This window comes from Ictidomys tridecemlineatus, unplaced genomic scaffold (genome assembly GCF_052094955.1).
Source record: "Ictidomys tridecemlineatus isolate mIctTri1 unplaced genomic scaffold, mIctTri1.hap1 Scaffold_1519, whole genome shotgun sequence".
In the NCBI taxonomy this organism is placed as follows: Eukaryota; Metazoa; Chordata; class Mammalia; order Rodentia; family Sciuridae; genus Ictidomys; species Ictidomys tridecemlineatus.
The window spans coordinates 72,203-94,433 of NW_027521339.1; the positions used below are offsets into that span (position 1 = coordinate 72,203).

A 22,231-nucleotide genomic window follows, 5' to 3' on the forward strand; every position below is an offset into this window, starting at 1 on the left:
CGTAGACCCAGGGTACACCTATTTTTATCCCCAATCTCTAAATGATAGGGTTTCAAAACATGCTCCCAGAAATGGTGGAAGAAATACACATGTCACCTGCTCCATGTATTCCTTTCATCACATCATCTTCTGGACACAAAATGCAAAACTCACACTTATCTTATGATTCTTCCAAAGCCTAATTTTAATGAGAGCATGGATTACTAAAATCATCTACATCTTCGTTGCCTATTGTTTTCAAATTTCAATCCTATGGTGAGTATACACTTGTTTCTTTCTAGGATACTGTATTCAACCACTCCCCTGTTGAAAATATCCCTGATCTTATCACTCATTATGTACTTTGCCCAATCTCCTAACATCCCTCTTCATATCTATTTCCCCAAGTGCCTTGTTGTGACTGACTCTTCTTGTGGGCTGCCATTCCCATTTACACTCTAATAGAAATTCATTGGATTGTGAAAGGGGCCTTTTGCCCAAATCCTAAACACACTCTTCTTCCTTACCCTACACTGGGATCCTGCCTACTATCTCAATTTCACTGGAAGTTCTCTTTTACATTCAGTATTCCCAGGTACAAGATGTTATGCCATTGTATATGGATTTAAAGGATTCACCTCTGCAGAACATAATTCAAAACTATGTATGCAAATCAAGGGCCCAACACCCTTGTGTGCTTCAGAGCTTACCTAGTTTTATATTTTAATACTTACATTTCACCTTAGATTCTTATATATATCCCAGTGCCCAATACCCATATTCATCCAGCAGAATGACTCCTAACCCAAATCGAACCTGATATGACCCTTAACCAGACTCGGTTCCCTCAATATATTTTCACATCACAGCAGGTCTTGAGTTGATCTTGCCGGACAGGGGTTTTTCCTGAGAAAGAAGTATTGCCTCATTGCTGGCTCCTGACACCTACACACAGATGAACAAGGAGACCAGAGCTGAGACAGGGCAGGCCACTGCTAAGGAAAATATTTTCACCCACCAGTCAGAGGACAGAGTGGATAGATGCAGACCAAATACAGGGGTGGTTTGTGTGTCTTAGTGGGTGTGTTTTTCAATTTGTACTTTTGTCTCATGTTCTGAGAGCATGAATGAAAAAAGTTTTTTGTTGTTATTGTTGTTGTTGTTATTGGTTTAAAATGGACTGTTAACTAGTGAGTCTTTCTATGTCAGTGGATCCCACTGGGTTTGTGGTTAAAGTGAGTAGAGAGAAGAATGCAGCCGTGAATGTATCCTGTGTAGTGGAAATCTTTGCAGGACTCCTCATGGCCAATTTATGAATGGACTGCTGCTTGCCTTGCAGATGGGCAACACCTACCAAGATCCTAAGTTCCTGTATTCTTCCTGAATTTCGGCCGCTCTCTGAAGGGGTTCGTGGTTTTGTGTCCAAGATGTGTACCACCATCAAGCTTTGTGACATGACCATGGACTGGATTGCTGAAGGGAATGCCAAGCATCTCAGAAAAGTCAAAAATTAGCGTGACTGGTAAGGATCCCTCTGGAGAATCCCTGCTTGGATAGATAGCCACCCAAGTTGCATGATTAGGAGCTGTCAGTGCCACAGTGTTCAATTAAAGAAAAGTATTTCTCCAGGCTTCTTTCCTCCCTATTGTTCTGTTCCCCTGAAAGTCAGGGAGGTGTTTGCCTTCAGGCACTATTTTGGGAATCCTTCAGAAAACAGTTTCCAATGGAAATGAGGAGGCCTAATCTCTGCCTTTTAGGTAAAGTGCTTTGCAAAAGCTGTGTCTGAATCAGACTCTTGGCCCTGTGTGTGGCTGTGAATTACATTCTAGGCACCCAAAAGAACTCAAGAAAAATCCCATGTGTCCATCCAAATCTAAAAGAATGAAAAAGAAGTGTAATATTGGATGAAGTCTCTTGCCTTCCTCTGGTCAGGCTCCTGACCACTATGAAGTCAGAACAGGGATCCTGTGGGTCAAATGAGTTGTTGCAAGTGCTCCAGGAACTAGCACACAGGTGTTTGGGTTTCTTCATGAGTCCAGTACGCATAAAGAATCTACCCCTGGCAGGCAGGAGGCCTCGAATTTGAGAAGCAGATCAGTATAAAGTAGAGGCTTATTTTATCTATCCTGTTTCTCAGGAAGGGTGTCCAGGCCACCATGACATTTGGCATATGGTAGGCATGAGAGCTTACTCGGCACACCATCTAAGACGGCTTCCCCTATGCAAACCCCCAGCCAGAATGTTATGATGAGTGTCTGTATGGAAGAAGACAAGGGCCATGTAGGAGCGTTTTGGTTAGAATAGTGGTCTTTTGTGTGGCGGTTGGAAAAGATGACTGGGTCAACTACAGCTTGAACTCTGGTGTGATGCCATTAGAGACTGAGTTCTGGAACTGATCTCAGAGAACTCTTGCCATGAATTGTGTTGGGATTTTCCAAGGCCAGGCATTAGAGGAGCCTTTGGAAACTGAGATCTACGCTGAGGGTGGCTTTCTCCACAGCACTGGAAATCTCAGCCAGGATTTCACATGATTTTGCTGTTAAAGCCTTTTCAGCTCTAGTTGAGAGCCAAAACTCACATGAACCTCATATTTGAGACCCCAATGGGCCTGGATTCCTGTGACCTTTCGCCACTCCTTGAAAAGCTTTGCCTGCATGCAATCTCCAGAGCTTCTACTGAAAGGAGATTCCTCAACAGGTAATGGCTCCTGAAGGAATCAAAACCCACAGTGCCAACTTCTTCATTCCTGAAATATGGCTAGGGCAATAGCGTGAAGTGTTTGAGAATCCCATGACCAGAAATCCCTGGAGAACCTTTAGATCTCCTGTTGCTCATCATGACTGAACCAGAGAGTGCCATTTTTGACTGAGTGGAAATCCTGACCATGGTGAAGAACCGAGATGCCAGTGAGTAGGAGTCAGCAGGGAACTGGGCCTGGAGCAATGGAGTGCAGATGTGTGACCAACATCAGTGGTGGGCCCCTGTGCTCCTGTCATTTCTTCGAATGACATGTGACTGACAAGGTGCAGCCAGCAGACCCTAAAATATAAAGGCATGTTGTTGTGGGGAGAGGATTTGGTGTGATGCTCAGAATCAAGTTGCTATGCTCAAGGGGGAAAGATATACTGGGTAGCAGCCCAGTTTGTGTTTTTTCCTTCAGACCCTGAAACACCCCACGTGACAGAGCTCCCTCCTGCACCGTGCCCCAGTTGACCTTTATGTATTTCAAAAAAAAAACACCCACCAATTTTCCAGAGAAGCTGCAAGAAATGCCATTAAAACTGGAGGGTGAGCCAAAGGCTTCACAATCCACCCAGGGAGACATTCATACCCCATGGCCACAGTTACCCTACAAAGAGAGGATTCAGCTCTGCTGCCTCCTGCTGGTATTGGAAAATATAAAACCATGTCCTCCTGTTCACATAGACTGAGACCAAGCTTTCATGGTCTCACTGCAAAGGAAGCTAAAGCACAAAGCTATATTTCTAGTGCACAAATGTCAGAGGCAGATAGTCAAGAAGTCATTAGGCCAGCAATGTTCCATGTTTGTGGTTTGTTTACCCTGCCCCCTACTTTTGGGATCTCTTCTGCCACACCCAAGTTTGTGAGCTCCTCAGAATTTCTAATCCAGATATGTATTCACAGATTTTTTTTCTTCTTCTCCTCTCATCGTGTGTTATTTGGGGTGATAGTATTGTCAAGGCATTGTGGTGGATGACAGTGGAAGATTTTTATGTGGCACATGTTCGCATGTATATTAGACCCATTTTCCGTTTTGCCATTTGAAATATCGAATCTCTGACACTAACCCATAACTTACTGGACTCTGACTCCTTCTCATAACATCGATAAAAATACTCCAGAGGACTAGAAGTAGAGGCATTTGATAGGAGGCACGGTGTCTACTTGGACTTGCCTTTTGCTTCATCAGAGATACATATTATAAAACCTCCCACACATTTTTCTCCTTTTATTTCTCCATGACTTTTCAAAATTCACAAATATGTAACTTCCTGACTCCCTGTCTCTGTCGCCTGGGTCACAATGTATATTTTTATATACACATATATAATCCTCCTGCCATCACAGTTATATTCTTGAGAGTATTCTGAATTTGGAAAATACAAATTTCATGAAGGGATCACTTCCCCCCAATACACTGAGGTAACTAAAAATTCAAGCTGTGGTGAGCTTATACTTCAACAAGTTTATACATGAAACAATGTAGAGGAAAATGAATATTTTGGGTACATATGTGAAGGACATATATCCCCTTAGGAATTTTGATTGGCATAGGTACCTTACATTTTAATATATTAAATATATACTATGGATTTGCAAACATGAAATACATGTGTCATATACTTATACTACCTTGATTCTTTCATGTCCATCTGTGTTGACTTAAATCAACTTTTCACAAGATATTTCTCAGACATATTCATTTTCTTGCTCTACATATTCATTTCTGAATACTCAAAATGAACTTGAGTGAAGATTGAGTACGAACCCTAATATTTCTACAGTAAGTGACCCAGTTGAACATCAATGAAAGAATATTCATATGAAACATGATGTGTATTTTGAAGTAAATTTTCATTCAAAATTGTTAAATTCCTATTTCTTCGAAAATGATAAATCATACATGTATCATTTCATCCAATATTCACAAATTGATATGCATATGATTCACTTCACTCCCGGTATCAGAACCCATGGATTTCTCTATGGATCTTTACTTGCTTTTTCATGAGATTTCTTTTAAAACACATTACTTTTGAATTCCATCATCATTTTCGAAGCAAAACTCAAACCCAGTTTGGTATAATTAGTAACCCTAATATTACCAGTAGATGTATGCCTACTGGGATTGAATATTTGTATGTGAATACCAGATTTCATCTATTTATTGAAATATCAATTCAATCCATTATTCAAAATAGTAACCTGTTATAGTTCTTTTTTTCACCATATGGTCTATTCATGCATCATCTTTATATACGTAGACCCAGGTCCACCTATTTTTATCCCTAAACCCTAAATCATAGGGTTTCAAAAACATGCTCCCAGAAATAGTGGAAGAAATACGCCTGTCCCCTGCTCCATGTATTCCTTTCATCACATCATCTTCTGGACACAAAATGCAAAATTCACACTTATCTTATTCTTGTGCAAAAGCCTCATTTTAATGAGAGCATGGATTACTAAAATCATCTATATCTGTGTTTCCTACTCTTTTCAAATTTCAATCCTATGGTGTGTATACACTTGTTTCTTTTTAACAAAGGTTAATTCAATCACCCCCCTGTTCAAAATATGCCTGATCTTGTCACTCATTTTGTACATTCCAGATCTCCTAACATCACTATTGATATCTATTTCCCCAAGTGCCTTGTTGTGACTGACTCTTCATGTGTGCTGACATTCCCATTTACACTCTAATAGAACTTCATTCCATTGCAAAATGGGCCTTTTGTCCAAATCCTAAACTCACACTTCTTCCTTTCCCTACACTGGAATCTGCCTAGTATCTCAATTTCACTGGAAGATCTGTTTTACATTCAGTAGTCCCAGGAACAAGATCTTATGCCATTGTATATGGATTGAGAGGATTCAACTCTGCAGAACATAAATCACAACTATGTGTGCAAGTCAAGGGCCCAACACCCTTGTGTGCTTCAGATCTTACCTAGTTTTCTATTTTCATACTCACATTTCTCCTTACATTCTATAAATATCCCAGTTCCCAATACCCGTATTCATCCAGCAGAATGACTCCTACCCAAAATAGAACCTGATATATCCTTAACCATACCCTGTTCCCTTTGTCTATTTTCACATAACAGCAGGTCCTGAGTTGATCTTGCCGTGTAGGAATGTAGGGAATCCTACAGCTGCTGAGAAGCTCAAAGGTAGATGCAGAAATAATCCGTGGAGCAAATGTAGGCAGCTAGGTAGGACCTGTGAGGTCTAAAGTCATCTTCCATGGCCAAAAACCCAGTCAAGATGAAGAGATGTGGCTGAATCAGCCACCCTCTTCTCAATGCAGAGAAGATGGACACAATCAGGCCTGTGTGGGTTGCTGAATCCGGGCTCCTAGGGTATATAGAACTTTATGTCTTGGGAAAATGTCCCAGGAAGGTGGGGCAGCCTCCATCTCATGGGACCCTTAGAAACTACTGTTAGGACAAAGTGGTTGTCAAGGCAGTGACCTCATTCACTTCCTGAAGGAAGTGACCTCACCTCACTTCCTTAGTGATGGAACTCTCTGAACTTGGGATCCAGGAGGCGAGGCACCCACAAGCAGTTCCAGTCCCAGTGGGCTCACTTGTTTCTCTGTACCAAGGCCAGAGTCATTCTTTCTTGGCACCTAGTGATGTGTGGATAGCAAAATGCCTTGAATGGTCTGGACAGGGGTTTTTCCTGAGAGAGAAGTATTGGCTCATTGCTGGCTCCTGACAACTACACACAGATGAACAAGGAGACCAGAGCTGAGACAGGGCAGGCCACTGCTAAGGAAGATATTTTCACCCACCAGTCAGAGGACAGAGTGGATAGATGCAGACCAAATACAGGGGTGGTTTGTGTGTCTTAGTGGGTGTGTTTTTCAATTTGTACTTTTGTCTCATGTTCTGAGAGCATGAATGAAAACCGTTTTGTTATTGTTGTTGTTGTTGGTTTAAAATGGACTGTTAACTAGTGAGTCTTTCTATGTCAGTGGATCCCACTGGGTTTGTGGTTAAAGTGAGTAGAGAGAAGAATGCAGCCGTGAATGTATCCTGTGTAGTGGAAATCTTTGCAGGACTCCTCATGGCCAATTTATGAATGGACTGCTGCTTGCCTTGCAGATGGGCAACACCTACCAAGATCCTAAGTTCCTGTATTCTTCCTGAATTTCGGCCGCTCTCTGAAGGGGTTCGTGGTTTTGTGTCCAAGATGTGTACCACCATCAAGCTTTGTGACATGACCATGGACTGGATTGCTGAAGGGAATGCCAAGCATCTCAGAAAAGTCAAAAATTAGCGTGACTGGTAAGGATCCCTCTGGAGAATCCCTGCTTGGATAGATAGCCACCCAAGTTGCATGATTAGGAGCTGTCAGTGCCACAGTGTTCAATTAAAGAAAAGTATTTCTCCAGGCTTCTTTCCTCCCTATTGTTCTGTTCCCCTGAAAGTCAGGGAGGTGTTTGCCTTCAGGCACTATTTTGGGAATCCTTCAGAAAACAGTTTCCAATGGAAATGAGGAGGCCTAATCTCTGCCTTTTAGGTAAAGTGCTTTGTAAAAGCTGTGTCTGAATCAGACTCTTGGCCCTGTGTGTGGCTGTGAATTACATTCTAGGCAGCCAAAAGAACTCAAGAAAAATCCCATGTGTCCATCCAAATCTAAAAGAATGAAAAAGAAGTGTAATATTGGATGAAGTCTCTTGCCTTCCTCTGGTCAGGCTCCTGACCACTATGAAGTCAGAACAGGGATCCTGTGGGTCAAATGAGTTGTTGCAAGTGCTCCAGGAACTAGCACACAGGTGTTTGGGTTTCTTCATGAGTCCAGTACGCATAAAGAATCTACCCCTGGCAGGCAGGAGGCCTCGAATTTGAGAAGCAGATCAGTATAAAGTAGAGGCTTATTTTATCTATCCTGTTTCTCAGGAAGGGTGTCCAGGCCACCATGACATTTGGCATATGGTAGGCATGAGAGCTTACTCGGCACACCATCTAAGACGGCTTCCCCTATGCAAACCCCCAGCCAGAATGTTATGATGAGTGTCTGTATGGAAGAAGACAAGGGCCATGTAGGAGCGTTTTGGTTAGAATAGTGGTCTTTTGTGTGGCGGTTGGAAAAGATGACTGGGTCAACTACAGCTTGAACTCTGGTGTGATGCCATTAGAGACTGAGTTCTGGAACTGATCTCAGAGAACTCTTGCCATGAATTGTGTTGGGATTTTCCAAGGCCAGGCATTAGAGGAGCCTTTGGAAACTGAGATCTACGCTGAGGGTGGCTTTCTCCACAGCACTGGAAATGTCAGCCAGGATTTCACATGATTTTGCTGTTAAAGCCTTTTCAGCTCTAGTTGAGAGCCAAAACTCACATGAACCTCATATTTGAGACCCCAATGGGCCTGGATTCCTGTGACCTTTCGCCACTCCTTGAAAAGCTTTGCCTGCATGCAATCTCCAGAGCTTCTACTGAAAGGAGATTCCTCAACAGGTAATGGCTCCTGAAGGAATCAAAACCCACAGTGCCAACTTCTTCATTCCTGAAATATGGCTAGGGCAATAGCGTGAAGTGTTTGAGAATCCCATGACCAGAAATCCCTGGGAACCTTTAGATCTCCTGTTGCTCATCATGACTGAACCAGGGAGTGCCATTTTTGACTGAGTGGAATTTCTGACCATGGTGAAGAACCGAGATGCCAGTGAGTAGGAGCCAGCAGGGAACTGGGCCTGGAGCAATGAAGTGCAGATGTGGGACCAACATCAGTGGTGGGCCCCTGTGCTCCTGTCATTTCTTCGAATGACATGTGACTGACAAGGTGCAGCCAGCAGACCCTAAAATATAAAGGCATGTTGTTGTGGGGAGAGGATTTGGTGTGATGCTCAGAATCAAGTTGCTATGCTCAAGGGGGAAAGATATACTGGGTAGCAGCCCAGTTTGTGTTTTTTCCTTCAGACCCTGAACCACCCCACGTGACAGAGCTCCCTCCTGCACCGTGCCCCAGTTGACCTTTATGTATTTCAAAAAAAAAACACCCACCAATTTTCCAGAGAAGCTGCAAGAAATGCCATTAAAACTGGAGGGTGAGCCAAAGGCTTCACAATCCACCCAGGGAGACATTCATACCCCATGGCCACAGTTACCCTACAAAGAGAGGATTCAGCTCTGCTGCCTCCTGCTGGTATTGGACAATATAAAACCATGTCCTCCTGTTCACATAGACTGAGACCAAGCTTTCATGGTCTCACTGCAAAGGAAGCTAAAGCACAAAGCTATATTTCTAGTGCACAAATGTCAGAGGCAGATAGTCAAGAAGTCATTAGGCCAGCAATGTTCCATGTTTGTGGTTTGTTTACCCTGCCCCCTACTTTTGGGATCTCTTCTGCCACACCCAAGTTTGTGAGCTCCTCAGAATTTCTAATCCAGATATGTATTCACAGATTTTTTTCTTCTTCTCCTCTCATCGTGTGTTATTTGGGGTGATAGTATTGTCAAGGCATTGTGGTGGATGACAGTGGAAGATTTTTATGTGGCACATGTTCGCATGTATATTAGACCCATTTTCCGTTTTGCCATTTGAAATATCGAATCTCTGACACTAACCCATAACTTACTGGACTCTGACTCCTTCTCATAACATCGATAAAAATACTCCAGAGGACTAGAAGTAGAGGCATTTGATAGGAGGCACGGTGTCTACTTGGACTTGCCTTTTGCCTCATCAGAGATACATATTATAAAACCTCCCACACATTTTTCTCCTTTTATTTCTCCATGACTTTTCAAAATTCACAAATATGTAACTTCCTGACTCCCTGTCTCTGTCGCCTGGGTCACAATGTATATTTTTATATACACATATATAATCCTCCTGCCATCACAGTTATATTCTTGAGAGTATTCTGAATTTGGAAAATACAAATTTCATGAAGGGATCACTTCCCCCCAATACACTGAGGTAACTAAAAATTCAAGCTGTGGTGAGCTTATACTTCAACAAGTTTATACATGAAACAATGTAGAGGAAAATGAATATTTTGGGTACATATGTGAAGGACATATATCCCCTTAGGAATTTTGATTGGCATAGGTACCTTACATTTTAATATATTAAATATATACTATGGATTTGCAAACATGAAATACATGTGTCATACACTTATACTACCTTGATTCTTTCATGTCCATCTGTGTTGATTTAAATCAACTTTTCACAAGATATTTCTCAGACATATTCATTTTCTTGCTCTACATATTCATTTCTGAATACTCAAAATGAACTTGAGTGAAGATTGAGTACGAACCCTAATATTTCTACAGTAAGTGACCCAGTTGAACATCAATGAAAGAATATTCATATGAAACATGATGTGTATTTTGAAGTAAATTTTCATTCAAAATTGTTAAATTCCTATTTCTTCGAAAATGATAAATCATAGGATGTATCATTTCATCCAATATTCACAAATTGATATGCATATGATTCACTTCACTCCCGGTATCAGAACCCATGGATTTCTCTATGGATCTTTACTTGCTTTTTCATGAGATTTCTTTTAAAACACATTACTTTTGAATTCCATCATCATTTTCGAAGCAAAACTCAAACCCAGTTTGGTATAATTAGTAACCCTAATATTACCAATAGATGTATGCCTACTGGGATTGAATATTTGTATGTGAATACCAGATTTCATGTATTTATTAAAATATCAATTCAATCCATTATTCAAAATAGTAACATGTTATTTTTTATTTTTTTTCACCGTATGGTCAATTTATAAATCATCTTTATATATGTAGACCCAGGTCCACCTATTTTTATCCCCAAACCCTAAATCATAGGGTTTCAAAAACATGCTCCCAGAAATAGTGGAAGAAATACGCCTGTCCCCTGCTCCATGTATTCCTTTCATCACATCATCTTCTGGACACAAAATGCAAAATTCACACTTATCTTATTCTTGTACAAAAGCCTCATTTTAATGAGAGCATGGATTACTAAAATCATCTATATCTGTGTTTCCTACTCTTTTCAAATTTCAATCCTATGGTGTGTATACACTTGTTTCTTTTTAACAAAGGTTAATTCAATCACCCCCCTGTTCAAAATATCCCTGATCTTGTCACTCATTTTGTACATTCCAGATCTCCTAACATCACTATTGATATCTATTTCCCCAAGTGCCTTGTTGTGACTGACTCTTCATGTGTGCTGACATTCCCATTCACACTCTAATAGAACTTCATTCCATTGCAAAATGGGCCTTTTGTCCAAATCCTAAACTCACACTTCTTCCTTTCCCTACACTGGAATCTGCCTAGTATCTCAATTTCACTGGAAGATCTGTTTTACATTCAGTAGTCCCAGGAACAAGATCTTATGCCATTGTATATGGATTGAGAGGATTCAACTCTGCAGAACATAAATCACAACTATGTGTGCAAGTCAAGGGCCCAACACCCTTGTGTGCTTCAGATCTTACCTAGTTTTCTATTTTCATACTCACATTTCTCCTTACATTCTATAAATATCCCAGTTCCCAATACCCGTATTCATCCAGCAGAATGACTCCTACCCAAAATAGAACCTGATATATCCTTAACCATACCCTGTTCCCTTTGTCTATTTTCACATAACAGCAGGTCCTGAGTTGATCTTGCCGTGTAGGAATGTAGGGAATCCTACAGCTGCTGAGAAGCTCAAAGGTAGATGCAGAAATAATCCGTGGAGCAAATGTAGGCAGCTAGGTAGGACCTGTGAGGTCTAAAGTCATCTTCCATGGCCAAAAACCCAGTCAAGATGAAGAGATGTGGCTGAATCAGCCACCCTCTTCTCAATGCAGAGAAGATGGACACAATCAGGCCTGTGTGGGTTGCTGAATCCGGGCTCCTAGGGTATATAGAACTTTATGTCTTGGGAAAATGTCCCAGGAAGGTGGGGCAGCCTCCATCTCATGGGACCCTTAGAAACTACTGTTAGGACAAAGTGGTTGTCAAGGCAGTGACCTCATTCACTTCCTGAAGGAAGTGACCTCACCTCACTTCCTTAGTGATGGAACTCTCTGAACTTGGGATCCAGGAGGCGAGGCACCCACAAGCAGTTCCAGTCCCAGTGGGCTCACTTGTTTCTCTGTACCAAGGCCAGAGTCATTCTTTCTTGGCACCTAGTGATGTGTGGATAGCAAAATGCCTTGAATGGTCTGGACAGGGGTTTTTCCTGAGAGAGAAGTATTGGCTCATTGCTGGCTCCTGACAACTACACACAGATGGACAAGGAGACCAGAGCTGAGACAGGGCAGGCCACTGCTAAGGAAGATATTTTCACCCACCAGTCAGAGGACAGAGTGGATAGATGCAGACCAAATACAGGGGTGGTTTGTGTGTCTTAGTGGGTGTGTTTTTCAATTTGTACTTTTGTCTCATGTTCTGAGAGCATGAATGAAAACCTTTTTGTAGTTGTTGTTGTTGTTGGTTTAAAATGGACTGTTAACTAGTGAGTCTTTCTATGTCAGTGGATCCCACTGGGTTTGTGGTTAAAGTGAGTAGAGAGAAGAATGCAGCCGTGAATGTATCCTGTGTAGTGGAAATCTTTGCAGGACTCCTCATGGCCAATTTATGAATGGACTGCTGCTTGCCTTGCAGATGGGCAACACCTACCAAGATCCTAAGTTCCTGTATTCTTCCTGAATTTCGGCCGCTCTCTGAAGGGGTTCGTGGTTTTGTGTCCAAGATGTGTACCACCATCAAGCTTTGTGACATGACCATGGACTGGATTGCTGAAGGGAATGCCAAGCATCTCAGAAAAGTCAAAAATTAGCGTGACTGGTAAGGATCCCTCTGGAGAATCCCTGCTTGGATAGATAGCCACCCAAGTTGCATGATTAGGAGCTGTCAGTGCCACAGTGTTCAATTAAAGAAAAGTATTTCTCCAGGCTTCTTTCCTCCCTATTGTTCTGTTCCCCTGAAAGTCAGGGAGGTGTTTGCCTTCAGGCACTATTTTGGGAATCCTTCAGAAAACAGTTTCCAATGGAAATGAGGAGGCCTAATCTCTGCCTTTTAGGTAAAGTGCTTTGTAAAAGCTGTGTCTGAATCAGACTCTTGGCCCTGTGTGTGGCTGTGAATTACATTCTAGGCAGCCAAAAGAACTCAAGAAAAATCCCATGTGTCCATCCAAATCTAAAAGAATGAAAAAGAAGTGTAATATTGGATGAAGTCTCTTGCCTTCCTCTGGTCAGGCTCCTGACCACTATGAAGTCAGAACAGGGATCCTGTGGGTCAAATGAGTTGTTGCAAGTGCTCCAGGAACTAGCACACAGGTGTTTGGGTTTCTTCATGAGTCCAGTACGCATAAAGAATCTACCCCTGGCAGGCAGGAGGCCTCGAATTTGAGAAGCAGGTCAGTATAAAGTAGAGGCTTATTTTATCTATCCTGTTTCTCAGGAAGGGTGTCCAGGCCACCATGACATTTGGCATATGGTAGGCATGAGAGCTTACTCGGCACACCATCTAAGACGGCTTCCCCTATGCAAACCCCCAGCCAGAATGTTATGATGAATGTCTGTATGGAAGAAGACAAGGGCCATGTAGGAGCGTTTTTGTTAGAATAGTGGTCTTTTGTGTGGCGGTTGGAAAAGATGACTGGGTCAACTACAGCTTGAACTCTGGTGTGATGCCATTAGAGACTGAGTTCTGGAACTGATCTCAGAGAACTCTTGCCATGAATTGTGTTGGGATTTTCCAAGGCCAGGCATTAGAGGAGCCTTTGGAAACTGAGATCTACGCTGAGGGTGGCTTTCTCCACAGCACTGGAAATGTCAGCCAGGATTTCACATGATTTTGCTGTTAAAGCCTTTTCAGCTCTAGTTGAGAGCCAAAACTCACATGAACCTCATATTTGAGACCCCAATGGGCCTGGATTCCTGTGACCTTTCGCCACTCCTTGAAAAGCTTTGCCTGCATGCAATCTCCAGAGCTTCTACTGAAAGGAGATTCCTCAACAGGTAATGGCTCCTGAAGGAATCAAAACCCACAGTGCCAACTTCTTCATTCCTGAAATATGGCTAGGGCAATAGCGTGAAGTGTTTGAGAATCCCATGACCAGAAATCCCTGGGAACCTTTAGATCTCCTGTTGCTCATCATGACTGAACCAGGGAGTGCCATTTTTGACTGAGTGGAATTTCTGACCATGGTGAAGAACCGAGATGCCAGTGAGTAGGAGCCAGCAGGGAACTGGGCCTGGAGCAATGAAGTGCAGATGTGGGACCAACATCAGTGGTGGGCCCCTGTGCTCCTGTCATTTCTTCGAATGACATGTGACTGACAAGGTGCAGCCAGCAGACCCTAAAATATAAAGGCATGTTGTTGTGGGGAGAGGATTTGGTGTGATGCTCAGAATCAAGTTGCTATGCTCAAGGGGGAAAGATATACTGGGTAGCAGCCCAGTTTGTGTTTTTTCCTTCAGACCCTGAACCACCCCACGTGACAGAGCTCCCTCCTGCACCGTGCCCCAGTTGACCTTTATGTATTTCAAAAAAAAAACACCCACCAATTTTCCAGAGAAGCTGCAAGAAATGCCATTAAAACTGGAGGGTGAGCCAAAGGCTTCACAATCCACCCAGGGAGACATTCATACCCCATGGCCACAGTTACCCTACAAAGAGAGGATTCAGCTCTGCTGCCTCCTGCTGGTATTGGACAATATAAAACCATGTCCTCCTGTTCACATAGACTGAGACCAAGCTTTCATGGTCTCACTGCAAAGGAAGCTAAAGCACAAAGCTATATTTCTAGTGCACAAATGTCAGAGGCAGATAGTCAAGAAGTCATTAGGCCAGCAATGTTCCATGTTTGTGGTTTGTTTACCCTGCCCCCTACTTTTGGGATCTCTTCTGCCACACCCAAGTTTGTGAGCTCCTCAGAATTTCTAATCCAGATATGTATTCACAGATTTTTTTCTTCTTCTCCTCTCATCGTGTGTTATTTGGGGTGATAGTATTGTCAAGGCATTGTGGTGGATGACAGTGGAAGATTTTTATGTGGCACATGTTCGCATGTATATTAGACCCATTTTCCGTTTTGCCATTTGAAATATCGAATCTCTGACACTAACCCATAACTTACTGGACTCTGACTCCTTCTCATAACATCGATAAAAATACTCCAGAGGACTAGAAGTAGAGGCATTTGATAGGAGGCACGGTGTCTACTTGGACTTGCCTTTTGCCTCATCAGAGATACATATTATAAAACCTCCCACACATTTTTCTCCTTTTATTTCTCCATGACTTTTCAAAATTCACAAATATGTAACTTCCTGACTCCCTGTCTCTGTCGCCTGGGTCACAATGTATATTTTTATATACACATATATAATCCTCCTGCCATCACAGTTATATTCTTGAGAGTATTCTGAATTTGGAAAATACAAATTTCATGAAGGGATCACTTCCCCCCAATACACTGAGGTAACTAAAAATTCAAGCTGTGGTGAGCTTATACTTCAACAAGTTTATACATGAAACAATGTAGAGGAAAATGAATATTTTGGGTACATATGTGAAGGACATATATCCCCTTAGGAATTTTGATTGGCATAGGTACCTTACATTTTAATATATTAAATATATACTATGGATTTGCAAACATGAAATACATGTGTCATACACTTATACTACCTTGATTCTTTCATGTCCATCTGTGTTGATTTAAATCAACTTTTCACAAGATATTTCTCAGACATATTCATTTTCTTGCTCTACATATTCATTTCTGAATACTCAAAATGAACTTGAGTGAAGATTGAGTACGAACCCTAATATTTCTACAGTAAGTGACCCAGTTGAACATCAATGAAAGAATATTCATATGAAACATGATGTGTATTTTGAAGTAAATTTTCATTCAAAATTGTTAAATTCCTATTTCTTCGAAAATGATAAATCATAGGATGTATCATTTCATCCAATATTCACAAATTGATATGCATATGATTCACTTCACTCCCGGTATCAGAACCCATGGATTTCTCTATGGATCTTTACTTGCTTTTTCATGAGATTTCTTTTAAAACACATTACTTTTGAATTCCATCATCATTTTCGAAGCAAAACTCAAACCCAGTTTGGTATAATTAGTAACCCTAATATTACCAATAGATGTATGCCTACTGGGATTGAATATTTGTATGTGAATACCAGATTTCATGTATTTATTAAAATATCAATTCAATCCATTATTCAAAATAGTAACATGTTATTTTTTATTTTTTTTCACCGTATGGTCAATTTATAAATCATCTTTATATATGTAGACCCAGGTCCACCTATTTTTATCCCCAAACCCTAAATCATAGGGTTTCAAAAACATGCTCCCAGAAATAGTGGAAGAAATACGCCTGTCCCCTGCTCCATGTATTCCTTTCATCACATCATCTTCTGGACACAAAATGCAAAATTCACACTTATCTTATTCTTGTACAAAAGCCTCATTTTAATGAGAGCATGGATTACTAAAATCATCTATATCTGTGTTTCCTACTCTTTTCAAATTTCAATCCTATGGTGTGTATACACTTGTTTCTTTTTAACAAAGGTTAATTCAATCACCCCCCTGTTCAAAATATCCCTGATCTTGTCACTCATTTTGTACATTCCAGATCTCCTAACATCACTATTGATATCTATTTCCCCAAGTGCCTTGTTGTGACTGACTCTTCATGTGTGCTGACATTCCCATTCACACTCTAATAGAACTTCATTCCATTGCAAAATGGGCCTTTTGTCCAAATCCTAAACTCACACTTCTTCCTTTCCCTACACTGGAATCTGCCTAGTATCTCAATTTCACTGGAAGATCTGTTTTACATTCAGTAGTCCCAGGAACAAGATCTTATGCCATTGTATATGGATTGAGAGGATTCAACTCTGCAGAACATAAATCACAACTATGTGTGCAAGTCAAGGGCCCAACACCCTTGTGTGCTTCAGATCTTACCTAGTTTTCTATTTTCATACTCACATTTCTCCTTACATTCTATAAATATCCCAGTTCCCAATACCCGTATTCATCCAGCAGAATGACTCCTACCCAAAATAGAACCTGATATATCCTTAACCATACCCTGTTCCCTTTGTCTATTTTCACATAACAGCAGGTCCTGAGTTGATCTTGCCGTGTAGGAATGTAGGGAATCCTACAGCTGCTGAGAAGCTCAAAGGTAGATGCAGAAATAATCCGTGGAGCAAATGTAGGCAGCTAGGTAGGACCTGTGAGGTCTAAAGTCATCTTCCATGGCCAAAAACCCAGTCAAGATGAAGAGATGTGGCTGAATCAGCCACCCTCTTCTCAATGCAGAGAAGATGGACACAATCAGGCCTGTGTGGGTTGCTGAATCCGGGCTCCTAGGGTATATAGAACTTTATGTCTTGGGAAAATGTCCCAGGAAGGTGGGGCAGCCTCCATCTCATGGGACCCTTAGAAACTACTGTTAGGACAAAGTGGTTGTCAAGGCAGTGACCTCATTCACTTCCTGAAGGAAGTGACCTCACCTCACTTCCTTAGTGATGGAACTCTCTGAACTTGGGATCCAGGAGGCGAGGCACCCACAAGCAGTTCCAGTCCCAGTGGGCTCACTTGTTTCTCTGTACCAAGGCCAGAGTCATTCTTTCTTGGCACCTAGTGATGTGTGGATAGCAAAATGCCTTGAATGGTCTGGACAGGGGTTTTTCCTGAGAGAGAAGTATTGGCTCATTGCTGGCTCCTGACAACTACACACAGATGGACAAGGAGACCAGAGCTGAGACAGGGCAGGCCACTGCTAAGGAAGATATTTTCACCCACCAGTCAGAGGACAGAGTGGATAGATGCAGACCAAATACAGGGGTGGTTTGTGTGTCTTAGTGGGTGTGTTTTTCAATTTGTACTTTTGTCTCATGTTCTGAGAGCATGAATGAAAACCTTTTTGTAGTTGTTGTTGTTGTTGGTTTAAAATGGACTGTTAACTAGTGAGTCTTTCTATGTCAGTGGATCCCACTGGGTTTGTGGTTAAAGTGAGTAGAGAGAAGAATGCAGCCGTGAATGTATCCTGTGTAGTGGAAATCTTTGCAGGACTCCTCATGGCCAATTTATGAATGGACTGCTGCTTGCCTTGCAGATGGGCAACACCTACCAAGATCCTAAGTTCCTGTATTCTTCCTGAATTTCGGCCGCTCTCTGAAGGGGTTCGTGGTTTTGTGTCCAAGATGTGTACCACCATCAAGCTTTGTGACATGACCATGGACTGGATTGCTGAAGGGAATGCCAAGCATCTCAGAAAAGTCAAAAATTAGCGTGACTGGTAAGGATCCCTCTGGAGAATCCCTGCTTGGATAGATAGCCACCCAAGTTGCATGATTAGGAGCTGTCAGTGCCACAGTGTTCAATTAAAGAAAAGTATTTCTCCAGGCTTCTTTCCTCCCTATTGTTCTGTTCCCCTGAAAGTCAGGGAGGTGTTTGCCTTCAGGCACTATTTTGGGAATCCTTCAGAAAACAGTTTCCAATGGAAATGAGGAGGCCTAATCTCTGCCTTTTAGGTAAAGTGCTTTGTAAAAGCTGTGTCTGAATCAGACTCTTGGCCCTGTGTGTGGCTGTGAATTACATTCTAGGCAGCCAAAAGAACTCAAGAAAAATCCCATGTGTCCATCCAAATCTAAAAGAATGAAAAAGAAGTGTAATATTGGATGAAGTCTCTTGCCTTCCTCTGGTCAGGCTCCTGACCACTATGAAGTCAGAACAGGGATCCTGTGGGTCAAATGAGTTGTTGCAAGTGCTCCAGGAACTAGCACACAGGTGTTTGGGTTTCTTCATGAGTCCAGTACGCATAAAGAATCTACCCCTGGCAGGCAGGAGGCCTCGAATTTGAGAAGCAGGTCAGTATAAAGTAGAGGCTTATTTTATCTATCCTGTTTCTCAGGAAGGGTGTCCAGGCCACCATGACATTTGGCATATGGTAGGCATGAGAGCTTACTCGGCACACCATCTAAGACGGCTTCCCCTATGCAAACCCCCAGCCAGAATGTTATGATGAATGTCTGTATGGAAGAAGACAAGGGCCATGTAGGAGCGTTTTTGTTAGAATAGTGGTCTTTTGTGTGGCGGTTGGAAAAGATGACTGGGTCAACTACAGCTTGAACTCTGGTGTGATGCCATTAGAGACTGAGTTCTGGAACTGATCTCAGAGAACTCTTGCCATGAATTGTGTTGGGATTTTCCAAGGCCAGGCATTAGAGGAGCCTTTGGAAACTGAGATCTACGCTGAGGGTGGCTTTCTCCACAGCACTGGAAATGTCAGCCAGGATTTCACATGATTTTGCTGTTAAAGCCTTTTCAGCTCTAGTTGAGAGCCAAAACTCACATGAACCTCATATTTGAGACCCCAATGGGCCTGGATTCCTGTGACCTTTCGCCACTCCTTGAAAAGCTTTGCCTGCATGCAATCTCCAGAGCTTCTACTGAAAGGAGATTCCTCAACAGGTAATGGCTCCTGAAGGAATCAAAACCCACAGTGCCAACTTCTTCATTCCTGAAATATGGCTAGGGCAATAGCGTGAAGTGTTTGAGAATCCCATGACCAGAAATCCCTGGGAACCTTTAGATCTCCTGTTGCTCATCATGACTGAACCAGGGAGTGCCATTTTTGACTGAGTGGAATTTCTGACCATGGTGAAGAACCGAGATGCCAGTGAGTAGGAGCCAGCAGGGAACTGGGCCTGGAGCAATGAAGTGCAGATGTGGGACCAACATCAGTGGTGGGCCCCTGTGCTCCTGTCATTTCTTCGAATGACATGTGACTGACAAGGTGCAGCCAGCAGACCCTAAAATATAAAGGCATGTTGTTGTGGGGAGAGGATTTGGTGTGATGCTCAGAATCAAGTTGCTATGCTCAAGGGGGAAAGATATACTGGGTAGCAGCCCAGTTTGTGTTTTTTCCTTCAGACCCTGAACCACCCCACGTGACAGAGCTCCCTCCTGCACCGTGCCCCAGTTGACCTTTATGTATTTCAAAAAAAAAACACCCACCAATTTTCCAGAGAAGCTGCAAGAAATGCCATTAAAACTGGAGGGTGAGCCAAAGGCTTCACAATCCACCCAGGGAGACATTCATACCCCATGGCCACAGTTACCCTACAAAGAGAGGATTCAGCTCTGCTGCCTCCTGCTGGTATTGGACAATATAAAACCATGTCCTCCTGTTCACATAGACTGAGACCAAGCTTTCATGGTCTCACTGCAAAGGAAGCTAAAGCACAAAGCTATATTTCTAGTGCACAAATGTCAGAGGCAGATAGTCAAGAAGTCATTAGGCCAGCAATGTTCCATGTTTGTGGTTTGTTTACCCTGCCCCCTACTTTTGGGATCTCTTCTGCCACACCCAAGTTTGTGAGCTCCTCAGAATTTCTAATCCAGATATGTATTCACAGATTTTTTTCTTCTTCTCCTCTCATCGTGTGTTATTTGGGGTGATAGTATTGTCAAGGCATTGTGGTGGATGACAGTGGAAGATTTTTATGTGGCACATGTTCGCATGTATATTAGACCCATTTTCCGTTTTGCCATTTGAAATATCGAATCTCTGACACTAACCCATAACTTACTGGACTCTGACTCCTTCTCATAACATCGATAAAAATACTCCAGAGGACTAGAAGTAGAGGCATTTGATAGGAGGCACGGTGTCTACTTGGACTTGCCTTTTGCCTCATCAGAGATACATATTATAAAACCTCCCACACATTTTTCTCCTTTTATTTCTCCATGACTTTTCAAAATTCACAAATATGTAACTTCCTGACTCCCTGTCTCTGTCGCCTGGGTCACAATGTATATTTTTATATACACATATATAATCCTCCTGCCATCACAGTTATATTCTTGAGAGTATTCTGAATTTGGAAAATACAAATTTCATGAAGGGATCACTTCCCCCCAATACACTGAGGTAACTAAAAATTCAAGCTGTGGTGAGCTTATACTTCAACAAGTTTATACATGAAACAATGTAGAGGAAAATGAATATTTTGGGTACATATGTGAAGGACATATATCCCCTTAGGAATTTTGATTGGCATAGGTACCTTACATTTTAATATATTAAATATATACTATGGATTTGCAAACATGAAATACATGTGTCATACACTTATACTACCTTGATTCTTTCATGTCCATCTGTGTTGATTTAAATCAACTTTTCACAAGATATTTCTCAGACATATTCATTTTCTTGCTCTACATATTCATTTCTGAATACTCAAAATGAACTTGAGTGAAGATTGAGTACGAACCCTAATATTTCTACAGTAAGTGACCCAGTTGAACATCAATGAAAGAATATTCATATGAAACATGATGTGTATTTTGAAGTAAATTTTCATTCAAAATTGTTAAATTCCTATTTCTTCGAAAATGATAAATCATAGGATGTATCATTTCATCCAATATTCACAAATTGATATGCATATGATTCACTTCACTCCCGGTATCAGAACCCATGGATTTCTCTATGGATCTTTACTTGCTTTTTCATGAGATTTCTTTTAAAACACATTACTTTTGAATTCCATCATCATTTTCGAAGCAAAACTCAAACCCAGTTTGGTATAATTAGTAACCCTAATATTACCAATAGATGTATGCCTACTGGGATTGAATATTTGTATGTGAATACCAGATTTCATGTATTTATTAAAATATCAATTCAATCCATTATTCAAAATAGTAACATGTTATTTTTTATTTTTTTTCACCGTATGGTCAATTTATAAATCATCTTTATATATGTAGACCCAGGTCCACCTATTTTTATCCCCAAACCCTAAATCATAGGGTTTCAAAACATGCTCCCAGAAATAGTGGAAGAAATACGCCTGTCCCCTGCTCCATGTATTCCTTTCATCAGGATTACTAAAATCATCTATATCTGTGTTTCCTACTCTTTTCAAATTTCAATCCTATGGTGTGTATACACTTGTTTCTTTTTAACAAAGGTTAATTCAATCACCCCCCTGTTCAAAATATCCCTGATCTTGTCACTCATTTTGTACATTCCAGATCTCCTAACATCACTATTGATATCTATTTCCCAAGTGCCTTGTTGTGACTGACTCTTCATGTGTGCTGACATTCCCATTCACACTCTAATAGAACTTCATTCCATTGCAAAATGGGCCTTTTGTCCAAATCCTAAACTCACACTTCTTCCTTTCCCTACACTGGAATCTGCCTAGTATCTCAATTTCACTGGAAGATCTGTTTTACATTCAGTAGTCCCAGGAACAAGATCTTATGCCCATTGTATATGGATTGAGAGGATTCAACTCTGCAGAACATAAATCACAACTATGTGTGCAAGTCAAGGGCCCAACACCCTTGTGTGCTTCAGATCTTACCTAGTTTTCTATTTTCATACTCACATTCTCCTTACATTCTATAAATATCCCAGTTCCCAATACCCGTATTCATCCAGCAGAATGACTCCTACCCAAAATAGAACCTGATAT

General features: G+C 41.6%; 1 long non-coding RNA gene across 1 annotated transcript; it reads left to right on the top strand.

Annotated features, from left to right (window-relative positions):
* The first annotated feature begins 2,145 nt into the window (after window positions 1-2,145).
* Window positions 2,146-19,234, top strand: LOC144372731 (uncharacterized). Its single transcript, XR_013432635.1, has 7 exons — window positions 2,146-2,676; window positions 6,828-7,010; window positions 8,034-8,185; window positions 12,338-12,520; window positions 13,544-13,695; window positions 17,848-18,030; window positions 19,054-19,234. It is a non-coding gene; the product is annotated as an uncharacterized LOC144372731 (long non-coding RNA).
* Window positions 19,235-22,231: the final 2,997 nt, after the last annotated feature.